This window comes from Entelurus aequoreus, linkage group LG20 (assembly GCF_033978785.1).
Source record: "Entelurus aequoreus isolate RoL-2023_Sb linkage group LG20, RoL_Eaeq_v1.1, whole genome shotgun sequence".
Classification (NCBI taxonomy): domain Eukaryota; kingdom Metazoa; phylum Chordata; class Actinopteri; order Syngnathiformes; family Syngnathidae; genus Entelurus; species Entelurus aequoreus.
The window spans coordinates 32,679,490-32,693,500 of NC_084750.1; the positions used below are offsets into that span (position 1 = coordinate 32,679,490).

The 14,011-nt window shown below is 39.2% G+C and overlaps 1 long non-coding RNA gene across 2 annotated transcripts in view; it reads left to right on the forward strand.

Annotated features, from left to right (window-relative positions):
* The window catches only part of LOC133635674 (uncharacterized), a 111,801-nt gene that overhangs the window by 29,613 nt on the left and 68,177 nt on the right, over nt 1-14,011 (forward strand). For both annotated transcript variants that reach the window (XR_009822108.1, XR_009822109.1), the window contains exon 2: nt 6,332-6,597. This is a non-coding gene — a long non-coding RNA (uncharacterized LOC133635674). The remainder of the gene's footprint in view (nt 1-6,331; nt 6,598-14,011) is intronic.

Consider the following 14,011-nt stretch of genomic DNA (forward strand, 5'->3'; position numbering starts at 1 on the left):
AATTCCTGGGAAACTTATCAAGGAGCTTTTTGTATTATTAGGTCCATCAGTGTTAAATATTATAAACTTATCACTTTCCTCTGGCACTGTTCCCCTAGCATTAAAAAAAGCGGTTATTCATCCTCTACTCAAAAGACCTAACCTCGATCCTGATCTCCTGGTAAACTACCGGCCGGTGTCCCACCTTCCGTTTATCTCGAAAATCCTCCAAAAAATTGTAGCACAGCAGCTAAATGAACACTTAGCGTCTAACAATCTCTGTGAACCTTTTCAGTCCGGTTTCAGGGCAAATCACTCTACGGAGACAGCCCTCGCAAAAATGACTAATGATCTATTGCTAACGATGGATTCTGATGCGTCATCTATGTTGCTGCTTCTTGATCTTAGCGCCGCTTTCGATACTGTTTATCATAATATTTTATTAGAGCGTATCAAAACGCGTATTGGGATGACAGACTTAGCCTTGTCTTGGTTTAACTCTTATCTTACTGACAGGATGCAGTGTGTCTCCCATAACAATGTGACCTCGGACTATGTTAAGGTAACGTGCGGAGTTCTCCAGGGTTCGGTTCTTGGCCCTGCACTCTTTAGTATTCACATGCTGCCGCTAGGTGACATCATACGCAAATACGGTGTTAGCTTTCACTGTTATGCTGATGACACCCAACTCTACATGCCCCTAAAGCTGACCAACACGCCGGATTGTAGTCAGCTGGAGGCGTGTCTTAATGAAATTAAACAATGGATGTCCGCTAACCTTTTGCAACTCAACGCTAAGAAAACGGAAATGCTGATTATCGGTCCTGCTCAACACCGACATCTATTTAATAATACCACCTTAACATTTGACAACCAAACAATTAAACAAGGCGACTCGGTAAAAAATCTGGGTATTATCTTCGACCCAACTCTCTTGTTTGAGTCACACATTAAGAGTGTTACTAAAACGGCCTTCTTTCATCTCCGTAATATCGCTAAAATTCGTTCCATTTTGTCCACAAGCGATGCTGAGATCATTATCCATGCGTTCGTTACATCTCGTCTCGATTACTGTAACGTTTTATTTTCGGGCCTCCCTATGTCTAGCATTAAAAGATTACAGATGGTACAAAATGCGGCTGCTAGACTTTTGACAAAAACAAGAAAGTTTGATCATATTACGCCTATACTGGCTCACTTGCACTGGCTTCCTGTGCACCTAAGATGCGCTTTTAAGGTTTTACTACTTACGTATAAAATACTACACGGTCAAGCTCCTGCCTATCTTGACGATTGTATTGTACCATATGTCCCGGCAAGAAATCTGCGTTCAAAGAACTCCGGCTTATTAGTGATTCCCAGAGCCCAAAAAAAGTCTGCGGGCTATAGACCGTTTTCTATTCGGGCTCCAATACTATGGAATGCCCTCCCTGTAAAAGTTAGAGATGCTACCTCAGTAGAAGCATTTAAGTCTCATCTTAAAACTCATTTGTATACTCTAGCCTTTAAATAGACTCCCTTTTTAGACCAGTTGATCTGCCGTTTCTTTTCTTTTCTTTTCTACTCTGCTCCCAAACCCGGGGTGGACCGCTAGCCTGTCCATCAGATGGGGACATCTCTACGCTGCTGACCCGTCTCCACTCGGGATGGCTCCTGCTGGCCCCACTATGGACTGGACTTTCGCTGATGTGTTGGACTTTCACAATATTATGTCAGACCCACTCGACATCCATTGCTTTCGGTCTCCCCTAGAGGGGGGGTTACCCACATATGCTGTCCTCTCCAAGGTTTCTCATAGTCATTCACATTGACGTCCCACTGGGGTGAGTTTTCCTTGCCCGTATGTGTGCTCTGTACCGAGGATGTCTTTGTGGCTTGTACAGCCCTTTGAGACACTTGTGATTTAGGGCTATATAAATAAACATTGATTGATTGATTGATTTTGCACATTTTTTATTGTAATATGGTTATGGTATTAAATCCATTAAAAACAATAAATGACTTTATAAAGCCACTTTTTTGTTTATACATCTATCTTTATAATACAAAATCCAGAACCAGTGAAGTTGGCACGTTGTGTAATTTAAAAAAAAAAAAACAGAATCAAATGTGGAAGTCCTTTTCAACTTATATTCAATTGAATAGACTGCAAAGACACGATATTTAATGTTCGAACTGAAAAACATATATTTTTTGGGCAAATAATCATTAACTTAGAATTTAATGGCAGCAACAAGTTGCAAAAAAGTTGGCACAGGGGCATTTTTACAACTTTGTTACAGGGCCTTTCCTTTTAACAACACAGTAAACGTTTGGGAACTGAGGAGACTAATTTTAGAAGCTTTTCAGGTGTAATTATTTCCCATTCTTGCTTGATGTACAGCTTAAGTTGTTCAACAGTCCGGGGGTCTCCGTTGTCATATTTTAGGCTTTATATTGCGCCACACATTTTCAACGGGAGACAGGTCTGGACTACAGGCAGGCCAGTGTAGTACCCAATCCAATCCAATCCACTTTATTTATATAGCACATTTACACAACAAGAAAGTTTCCAAAGTGCTGCACAGCCATGTTAAAAACAATATTAAAAACAATATTAAAAACGATATTAAAAACAATATTAAAAACAATATTATGCTACACCAATGACTGGATAAAAACAAAGAATAAATGAATAGAAAACCAATACAGAGACAATATAAAAAATAAAAATGATTAAAAACGATTTTAAAGGGTAAAACCAATTAAAACAGTAAAATAGACATCAAAATTTATAACCCTAACCCTAACCACACAGGACAACAGAGGACAGAAGACCACACAACTCACGTAGTGTTAAAAGCCAAAGAATAAAAGTGGGTCTTAAGACGAGACTTAAAACACTCCACTGTGGAATCAGTTTGAACATGGAGGGGCAGAGTGTTCCAGAGTTTAGGGCCGACCACAGAGAAAGTCCTGTCTCCCCTGGTTTTAAGTCTCATCCTGGGCACCACGAGCTGGAGCTGGCTCTCGGACCTCAGAGCGCGCGCAGGAGTGTAAATTTGGATGAGGTCCGAGATATACTGAGGTGCCAGTCCATGTAAAGCTTTAAAAACAAACAGCAAGGATTTAAAATCAATTCTAAAATGAACAGGGAGCCAGTGCAAACTCCGAAGAATTGGGGTTATATGCTGGCATTTCCTGGCCCCTGTTAAAAGTCGTGCTGCCGTGTTCTGGACTAACTGCAACCGGGAGAGAGCTTTTTGGCTAATGCCAGCATAAAGTGCATTGCAGTAGTCCAGGCGACTTGAAATAAAAGCATGCACGACTTGTTCAAAAAGGTTAGAAGATAAAAATGGTTTTACCTTTGCTAAAAGACGAAGATGATAAAAACATGATTTTAAAACGCCATTGACTTGTTTGTCAAATACCCGCTCTCTTTTACTACTAAGCCACACTGTTGTAACACATAGCTTGGCATTGTCTTGCTGAAATAAGCAGGGGCGTCCATGATAATGTTGCTTGGTTGGCAACATATGTTGCTTCAAAACCTGTATGTACCTTTCAGCATTAGTGTTTCCTTCACAGATGTGTAAGTTACCCATGCCTTGGGCACTAATACACCCCCATACCATCACAGATGCTGGCTTTTCAACTTTGCGCCTATAACAGTCCGGATGTTTTTTTCCCTCTTTGGTCCAGAGGACACGACGTCCACACATTCCAAAAACAATTTGAAATGTGGACTTGTCAGACCACAGAACACTTTTCCACTTTGCATAAGCCCATCTTAGATGAGCTTGGGCCCAGCGAAGCCGGCAGCGTTTCTGGGTGTTGTTGATAAATGGCTTTGGCTTTGCATAGTAGAGTTTTAACTTGCACTTACAGATGTAGCAACAAACTGTAGTTACTGACCGTGGTTTTCTGAAGTGTGAGACCATGTGGTGATATCCTTTACACACTGATGACACTTTTAGATGCAGTACCGCCTGAAGTGTTCCTGAGCCCATGTGGTGATATCCTTTACACACTGATGTCGCTTTTAGATGCAGTACCGCCTGAGGGATCGAAGATTGCGGGCATTGCCGCTTACGTGCAGTGGTTTCTCCAGATTCTCTGAACCTTTTGATGATATTACGGACCGTAGATGGTGAAATCCTTAAACTCCTTGCAATAGCTCGTTGAAAAATGTTGTACTTAAACTGCTGGACAATTTCCTCACGCATTTGTTCACAAAGTGGTGACCCTCGCCCCATCCTTGTTTGTGAATGACTGAGCATTTCATGGAAGCTGATTTTATACCCAATCATGGCACCCACCTGTTCCCAATTAGCCTGTTCACCTGTGGGATGTTCCAAATAAGTGTTTGATGAGCATCCCTCAACTTTCTCAGTCTTTTTTTGCCACTTGTGCCAGCTTTTTTTTAAATATGTTGCAGGCATCAAATTCCAAATGAGCTAATATTTGCAAAAAATAACAAAGTTTACCAGTTCGAACGTTAAGTATCTTGTCTTTGCAGTCTAATCAATTGAATATAGGTTAAAAAAGAATTTCAAATCACTGTAGTCTGTTTTTATTTACGACTTACACAACGTGCCAACTTCACTGGTTTTGGGTTTTGTACATTTGAATTAAATACAAATATTTTACATGAGTACAACTTTTGTCAAGTAAACACGGTTAAGATCGGCTGGTCTCGGCAGCTGATCGATGATCAGTACAAAAAGGCAAATATTGGACATTTCTAATTATTCAGTTCATATCACATATTTCCAGTTGTTTCATTACAGCACGTCCGCAAAGGAGTAGGAAGAAGCAGAGCTTATTTAATATCACCCCTTTTTATACCATAGCAGTTATATCCCATTTCCTTGTTCTCTGTTTGTAACAGAACAGTGAATAAATAAATAAATAAATAAATATACCATAAGTAAGTAAACAAATATGAAATACATAAATAATCATTATTTAATTAATTTTTTTAAAGGTTCAAGATGTGTATCATAATTCTTCTTCTTTGTACTTTGTGAACACTTGCCGTTTGAACAGTTTCTTAAATTAAATTAAATTAAAATTCAATTAAATTAAATCTTACATTAGTACTTTGTTTGATTTCCTTAATCCATTCTCTAATGTAATTCCAAATACAGATATGCTAAATGTCTTAAGTGTTGTACGTGCATACACATGTTTTAAATTAGATTTCCCAATAAGGTTATATTTCTCCTCTTTTGTTGAGAAAAAAATGTTGTACATTCTTGGGTAGCAAGTTATAGTTAATTTTAGCTCTTTGCAAATGCACCAAGTCATTGAATGTCAATATTTTTGATTCAATAAATAAAGGGTTTGTTTGTTCTCTATATCCAACATTATGTATTATTCTAATAATTATTATTTTAATATTTAATGTAATTGTTTTTTTAGGTCTGTCAAACATAGCAAATTAACTCATGTGATTAATTACAAAAAAATATTGCACTAATCATGTACATTCACAAATTCATCACAACATATCAAATAAATGATGTGCATTCAAGTATAACTCTTTAAAAAAGGTTCCTTTAGACCAGGGGTAGGGAACCTATGGCTCTCGAGCCAGATGTGGCTCCTTTGATGACTGCATCTGACTCTCGGATAAATCTTATCTGACATTGCTTAACACGATAAGTAATCAATAATTCCGCTGGTAATCACAGTGTTAAAAATAACCACGTACCAACCAGACTACAAAGCCATCAGCAAAACCATGCAGCACCCGATGTCACATTAATGGTAAGAAGTAATTTATTTATTATTAGTTATCTTAAGAATAACAATGTTATTAAAAAGAATGAGAGACTTATTGTACTCTAAAAATGTTGGTCTTACTTAAAAATGCACGCATTTAGTTGTATTCAGTGTTAAAACAATATTAAAAGGCTCTCACGGAAATACATTTTTAAAATATTTGGCTTTCATGGCTCTCTCAGCCAAAAAGCTTCCCGGCCCCTGCTTTAGACAATGTCAGTAAATTTGTGTCCAAATCACATGATTAATCAAAATTAAAAAAGGTGATAAATCTAATTTAATAAAATGATTAATTTTTTATACATCTAAATTATATACGTAATAATTTAGAATTGAACACAATTAGGTTTGGGTCTTGCAACTTAAGCTCTTTGACTTAAACACTTTTCCCTAATTATTTTTGCAATAACAAGGTTGTGAAAACGATCTCTGTGAGTCACAATGACAACATGCTACGCCACGACTTAGCCTTCAAAAAGCCTGACAAATCACCAACATGATCGAAGATAGCACACGTTTTCCCGGTTTCCCCCCCCCAAAAAATATCGAAGCACAAGTCTGGAACTCATTTCTTGTCCACTTCCAGATAAGAAACCTGCGTAGGACTTCTGTGACACTCCACAGGACGCAGCCCAGCGTCACTCACACAAAGAGGCCATTCAACCAGCGCTGCAGAAAGAGCTTTTCAACGCAGATGCCATCTTTCAAGTTGGGTACATGACAGTCGGGAGACGTGGTCGTAACGGACTTGGAAGGCTGTTGGCAGTCAGGTATGTGTGGTCAAGAGAGAAGGGAATAGCACGCACAGAAATGAGATGAAGCAGCTCTCTGGGCTGAACCAACATCATTGAGGTAAGATTTATTAAGGGTTCGCTCAAGGGAACGTGTCATTTTTTAGATGACTCTTGCTCAGCAGAGCCATGCTGGTGCTCTGCAATTAGAAATTCGATATTGTTTTCATGAATCACATTGACTACACATCTATTCTAGTCACACTGGACTGCTGGGAGCATCACCACGCACGACTACAATAGTCAGTACAAAGGTTGAATAAGGCTTAGTGAGGCAGCCTTAGGGAAAAAATAACTTGTTCTACCAAGTGATTGACAAAAAACACTGAATAGACTGCTAACAAGGTAAGTTAAAGGCCTACTGAAATGAAATGTTCTTATTTAAACGGGGATAGCAGGTCCATTCTATGTGTCATACTTGATCATTTCGCGATATTGCCATATTTTTGCTGAAAGGATTTAGTAGAGAACATCGACGATAAAGTTCCTAACTTTTGGTCGCTGATAAAAAAAGCCTTGCCTGTACCGGATGTAGCGTGACGTCACAGGTTGAAGGGCTCCTCACATTTGCACATTGTTTACACCAGCAGCGAGAGCGATTCGGACCGATAAAGCGACGATAACCCCATTAATTTGAGCGAGGATGAAATATTTGTGGATGAGGAAAGTGAGAGTGAAGGATTAGAGTGCAGTGCAGGACACCAGGGTGTATCTTTTTTCGCTCTGACCGTAACTTAGGTACAAGGGCTCATTGGATTCCACACTTTCTCCTTTTTCTATTGTGGCTCACGGATTTGTATTTTAAACCACCTCAGATACTATATCCTCTTGAAAATGAGAGTCGAGAACGCGAAATGGAAATTCACAGTGACTTTTATCTCCACGACAATACATCGGTGAAGCACTTTAGCTTCGGAGCTAACGTGATAGCATTGTGCTTAACTGCGGATAGAAACAGAAGAAACATGCCCCTGACTGGAAGGATAGACAGAAGATCAACAATACTACTATTACTTCTACTATCAGGAGACACCGAACCAAACCCTGGACCTGTAACCACACGGTTAATGCTGTGCCGCCTGCCGAAGCCTAGCAATGCTGTTGCTAACGACGCCATTGAAGCTAACTTAGCTACGGGACCTCGACAGAGCTATGCTAAAAACATTAGCTCTCCACCTACGCCAGCCCTTATCTGCTCATCACGACCCGTGCTCACCTGCGTTCCAGCGATCGACAGCGCATCGACGGACTTCATCCGATCATCGGTGCGGTCGGCGGCTAGCGTCGGCTAGCGTCGGCTAGCGTCGGCTAGCGCGTCTGCTATCCAACTCAAAGTCCTCCTGGTTGTGTTGCTGTAGCCAGCCGCTAATACACCGATCCCACCTACAGCTTTCTTCTTTTCTGTCTCCATTGTTCATTAAACAAATTGCAAAAGATTCACCAACACAGATGTCCAGAATACTGTGGAATTTTTCGATGAAAACAGACGCTGTTTGTATTGGGACACAATGGTGTCCCAATACTTCCGTTCAATCCGTGACGTCACGCGCAAACGTCATCATACCGAGACGTTTTCAGCCGGATATTTCCCGGGAAATTTTAAATTGCACTTTACAAGTTAACCCGGCCGTATTGGCATGTGTTGCAATGTTAAGATTTCATCATTGATATATAAACTATCAGACTGCGTGGTCGGTAGTAGTGGGTTTCAGTAGGCCTTTAAGTGTTAGTGTAAGTCGGAAAAGTGACATCCGTCCTTAGTGGACCGACGCAACTACATATTCCTTCTCCTATGTACCGTGATTTCCGGACTATAAGCCGTTATTTTTATGCTTTGAACTCTGGGACTTATTTGTAGATTTTTCCAGGTTCACCAGCTTCACATGCTGAAATAAAGTTAGCCTCGTCACATCTGACCAATGAAATGGTCGATCAGGTCACGGACCAATTAAATTGTTCATATTAAATCAAACGCACTCACACTGTCATTCAGTCAGCCATTTAGCGCTGTATGAACTCACCCTCATCGTGCAGAAGACGAGATTAAATGTATTTTTTTAAATGTTCAAGATGTTTATCATAATTCTTCTTCTTTGTAGTTTGTGAACACTTGTTGTTTGAACAGTTTCTTAAAGTGACCCATAGTAGTACTTTATTTGATTTCCTAAATCCATTCTATTATTTAATTCCAAATTCAGATATGCTAAATGTCTTAAGTGTTGTAAGTGCATACAATTGTTTTAAATTAGATTTTCCCATACGGTTTTGTTTCTCCTCTTTTGTTGAGAAAAAGTGTTGTACGTTCTTGGGTAGCAGGTTATAGTTAATTTTATCTCTTTGCAAATTCACCAAGTCATTGAATTTCAATATTTTTTTATTCAATAAATAAAGGGTTTGTAGGTTGTCTATATCCAACATTAAGCATTATTCTAATAAAAATAATTGTAATATTTAATGTAGTATTGGCATTTTTTTTTTTTAGGGCTGTCAAACATACTGAAGCGAATTAACTCATGTGAATAATTACAAAAAATAGGATCACCAGCTTCACAAGCTGAAATAAATCCAGCCTCGTCACATCCGACCAATGAAATGGTCGATCAGGTCACGGACCAATGAAATTGTTCATATTAAATCAAACGCACTCACACAGTCATTCAGTCAGCCATTTAGCGCTGTATGAACTCACCCTCATCGTGCAGAAGACGAGATGAAATGCATGCAAAATTGCTTTCAAGTTGACGGCGATCGACTGCTGCATGAAGGGGAAATTCACTATCACCAACAGGTTTCGAAAGGCTGGACTGCTGAGTGTGAAAAAGACCACACCAGCTTACGTAAGGGGTGGGAATGGAACAGTACCGGCTCCCAGTGTTTCAATCCCTGGGAATCATTTGCCGGTGTTGCGAACGATATCCCTTATCGATACCTGTGGGCACGCGTGACGTCACCATGCACAAAAGCTGGAGTTATTCACGAGGAAGGATGACAACAGGGCAAAAGTAGATATTTTGTCAAAGAGAGGAAATACTACCAGAAACATTAGCTCACGCAGAATGTGAAAACTTTGAATGAATGACACGTTATCAATCCCACTGACTTTCCACCAATAGCAATGTACTGCAGGTAATTAACTAACACTGCCGGTCATGTTAGCATCTCATTTTTAAAGATGCTATCATTAACTGTAAACGTGAACTTAATACCTATCCTTGAAATTGCGACGAAAACAGCGTCTTACTGGCAGGCTGCATGCCTCTTCTCTGTCTGAGAATAGTTCTCCACAGCGGAGACATGGTAATTAGTATATAGAAAGGTTAATGTTTATAGCTGATGGTTGTAGAATTGCACAATGCACTGTTTTATTGGACTTGACTGGCTTGTATTTGTCACTAGCTGGCATAGTTTTTCAGCTCATATATTTTTTTTTCATAAGAATCATGTATTATTTTGTTTATTTCTACAGTAGACTATATTTTCATTATTATATTATAGTTATTGAATTTTTTTTTTTTTTTTTCTTCGGGAACCCTTGAGTCTTCCTGATCCTGGCACCCCGTGGAGGTTGTCAGCCTCTTAAGACCTCACTGTTAAATTTGTGCATTCACGTTTCTTATAAACCAGAGGTGCTAAGTCGTTTACTGAGGGCCATATCGCAGTTATGTGTGGCCCCAGAGGGCCGCTTCTAACAGCGAAAACTATTATTACACAATTTTTTTAAGAATCGTATTAGTAAAAAAATTTTAAACTAAATTGTAAAATAAATATGGTAAGTTGCAATAATTTAACCTCAGCATTTAGTGTATATTACTGTAAATGGAAAACAGTGCTGATGTTTTCATGGTAAAATTCAGTTGCCAGAATTTTAATGTAAAATTAACATTGTTGGTTTTTTTACTGAAATAAAAGAAACTGCAATTTTACAATAACATTTTGGCACCTGAGGTACCAGTTGTTTTTTTTTACCACAAATCAACAACTGTAGATTTTTCGGTGTATTACTGTAAATGCCAAAACGGCACCACAGTTTATTACAGTAAAAAAGTACTGTTTTTTTTTTCATTTAGAGAAAAATGCTCTAAAAACCACAGTACATTTAAGAATTTTACCATGAAATCTATTGCTACTTTTACATTGCACAATTTGATGGATAACTTGCTTTGAAATCATAAATATAAGTATTTATTTATATTTAAAAAATGGTTTGAATATTTAATAATATATTTTTGCATAATTAGACAATAATTAAGTAAACATAATTTGTGATTATATGGAGTAAAACATTGTTTCTCTCAAAATAGAAAGAAAGAATATATTTACTCAGAAAAGTTACAATACTTTATTGATACATATTATTTCCAGGCTTTCGAGGGCCAAATAAAATGAAATGACGGGCCACATCCGGTCCCCGGGCCTTGAGTTTGACACACGTGTTCCAAACTAATCAAAGTTAACGCTAATCAACGTGTTTGTTATCCTTTTATCCAAATGAGAATTGATCGGAGAACCAATAAAGAACCGAATCGTTGAGCAAAATAAAAATGGAATCGAAATCGGAAACATTTTAATATTACCCATCCCTAACTTACGTACTGTAGAGGCGAACATGTGAAAGTGAATAGCTGAGAAAATGTCGGACGAAGCAAATTGGAGTCTTTTCACTCCGACACCAAAGAAAAATCGGTTTTGGAGCACAAGAAGTGGAGGAGGATGAAGAAAGAGCTCTATCATCCGAAACTTAGGGTATTTTTACACTACACGTAATTAGTTTTTTGTATAAGATTATATTAATAATTTACATTTGTCACTTTCTTAAGCAAAAAACGTGGTAACACGGAATGTCATAACACAGGCAAAGCCTGAATTAAAGGCCTACTGAAATGAATTGTTTTTATTTAAATGGGGATAGCAGATCCATTCTATGTGTCATACTTGATCATTTCGCGATATTGCCATATTAGCATCGGGCTTAACTGCAGATAGAAACAAAATAAATAAACCCCTGACTGGAAGGATAGACAGAAAATCAACAATACTATTAAACCATGGACATGTAACTACACGGTTAATGCTTTCCAGCCTGGCGAAGCTCAACAATGCTGTTGCTAACGACGCCATTGAAGCTAACTTAGCAACGGGACCTCACAGAGCTATGCTAAAAACACTAGCTATCCACCTAAGCCAGCCCTCATCTGCTCATCAACACTCGTGCTCACCTGCGTTCCAGCGATCGACGGAGCGACGAAGGACTTCACCCGATCATAGATGCGGTCGGCGGCCCGGAGACGGAGGAAGTCAAAGTGAGGTCGCCGGCTAGCGCATCTGCTATCCATCTCAAAGTCCTCCTGGTTGTGTTGCTGTAGTCTGCCGCTAATACACCGATCCCACCTACAACTTTCTTCTTTGCAGTCTTCATTGTTCATTAAACAAATTGCAAAATATTCACCAACACAGATGTCCAGAATACTGTGAAATTTTGAGATGAAAACAGAGTTTTTTGTATAGGATTCAATGTGTCCGCATACTTCCCGTTTCAACGATTGATGTCACGCGCATACGTCATCATACTTAGACATTTTCAACCGGAAGTTTAGCGGGAAATTTAAAATTGCACTTTATAAGTTAACCCGGCCGTATTGGCATGTGTTGCAATGTTAAGATTTCATCATTGATATATAAACTATCAGACTGCGTGGTCGGTAGTAGTGGGTTTCAGTAGGCCTTTAAAAAGCAACTAATTCACCGTGAATATGTGTTCCCCATACTAAAGTGTTACCATATTTTCTTTTTACATAATGTAAGAATAATAGCAATTAAAACATACTTTTATGCATAATAATAACCCTGCCTGCGTCAGATTAAAGACAAGTTATGGATATATGTGTCATGATCCGTGGTCCGGATCATGTTTGTGTTATGCTCTGTTAATTTTGGACTCCTTTAGTTACTGTTTGTGCACCTCCTGTGTTTGTTACCATGGTTACTTATTGTTTTCACCTGCCTCTGGTGTTCGGGACGCTCACCTGTCTCTAATCAGAGCCATTATTTAAGCCTGCCTTTGCCAGTCAGTCGGCCTGGCGTCATTGTTTGCTTCACGCAACCTACTAGTAAGTCTTGTTTGTTCCATGCCATAGTTTATGCTAAGTGTTCGCTTCGTGCCTTGTCTAAGTAAGTCTTGTTTGTTCCATGCCATAGTTTATGCTAAGTGTTCGCTTCATGCCTTGTCTAAGTAAGTCTTGTTTATTTCATGCCACCGTCAACGTAAGATTTCCTTGTTCATAGTTTATGCTAAGTGTTAGTTTAGCTCCTAGTGCGATCAGCGCGTTGTGCCTTCGCCTTGTGTTCTGTTTTTTGTAGTACTTTGATTTTGAGGAATAAATCATGTTTTTACCTGCACGCCTTGTCTGGAATATTCTGTCTGCCTTCCTGGGAGAACGACCCCGCAGTAAGCTGCAACCCTGCCGTGACAATATGAAACGTATCCCTATTTGTTTATTTTTATTTCCTTACAATGTCCAGCTGAATGTCCTCACTGCTAATCTATGGACAGATTTACAATGAATTGACAATGTATCACATACATTTCTATATGGCTCTCCATGTTAATAATGGTATGAATAATTGATTGCTTTTCAACACAGAGATATGAGAATGGATAGGCATCCTAGCTGTCAGAATGCTACCATGTGCTGCCCCACTGGCCAGCTGTCAGTTGCTGGTAAAAATAGAGGGTGTAAGCGAGTGCAAAGGCTCCGCTGTAAAGGCTGCGGTCCTGACACCCTTTTCAGCAGATATGAGACGCAATTAATCCTGCGTTTTCTCCATACAGTTACAGGAGGGCTCGTGTGTGTGGACACAATCTCCCGACACCTCATTGACACAGGCCTCACGGCGGGAACTCTTACCTTTAAAGAGCCCAAAAACGCTTGTCCAACTTTAGATTGATTTATCTTAAGCACTCTGGTAGTGGGGACACAGTCACGCACCGATGGGTGGAAATTCTTCAGATGTTATTTGACTAGGATAGAATAGATAATGGTGAACGAGATGAAAGTTGTTTTTTTTAAGACTTGCAAGTTTTGACCCGCATCGTAGCAAGATCCCAGATGCCCGACTGCATGAACATCTGCGGTCCCTTCTGAGGTTTCTCGTTGTTCCCATTGGGTTAAGTGTTTTTCTTGCCCTGATGTGGGATCAGAGCAGAGTATGTTGCTGTGGTTTGTGAGGCCCTTAGAGGCATTTGTGATTAAGGGTTATATAAACCAACTTTGATTAATTGTTTACTAATCTAAGCACTTTGGCGGAAAATAAGTTTCTTCCAAGTATCCTTGGTATCACTGGAGGACTTGAGGAAAAGGAACGCTACACACACCGAGCAGGACAATACAAGAAGCTCACCGCTAAAGCTTCAATGTAAAGTAGGGATGATCGATTTACAGTCGTGGTCAAAAGTTTACATTCACTTGTAAAGAACA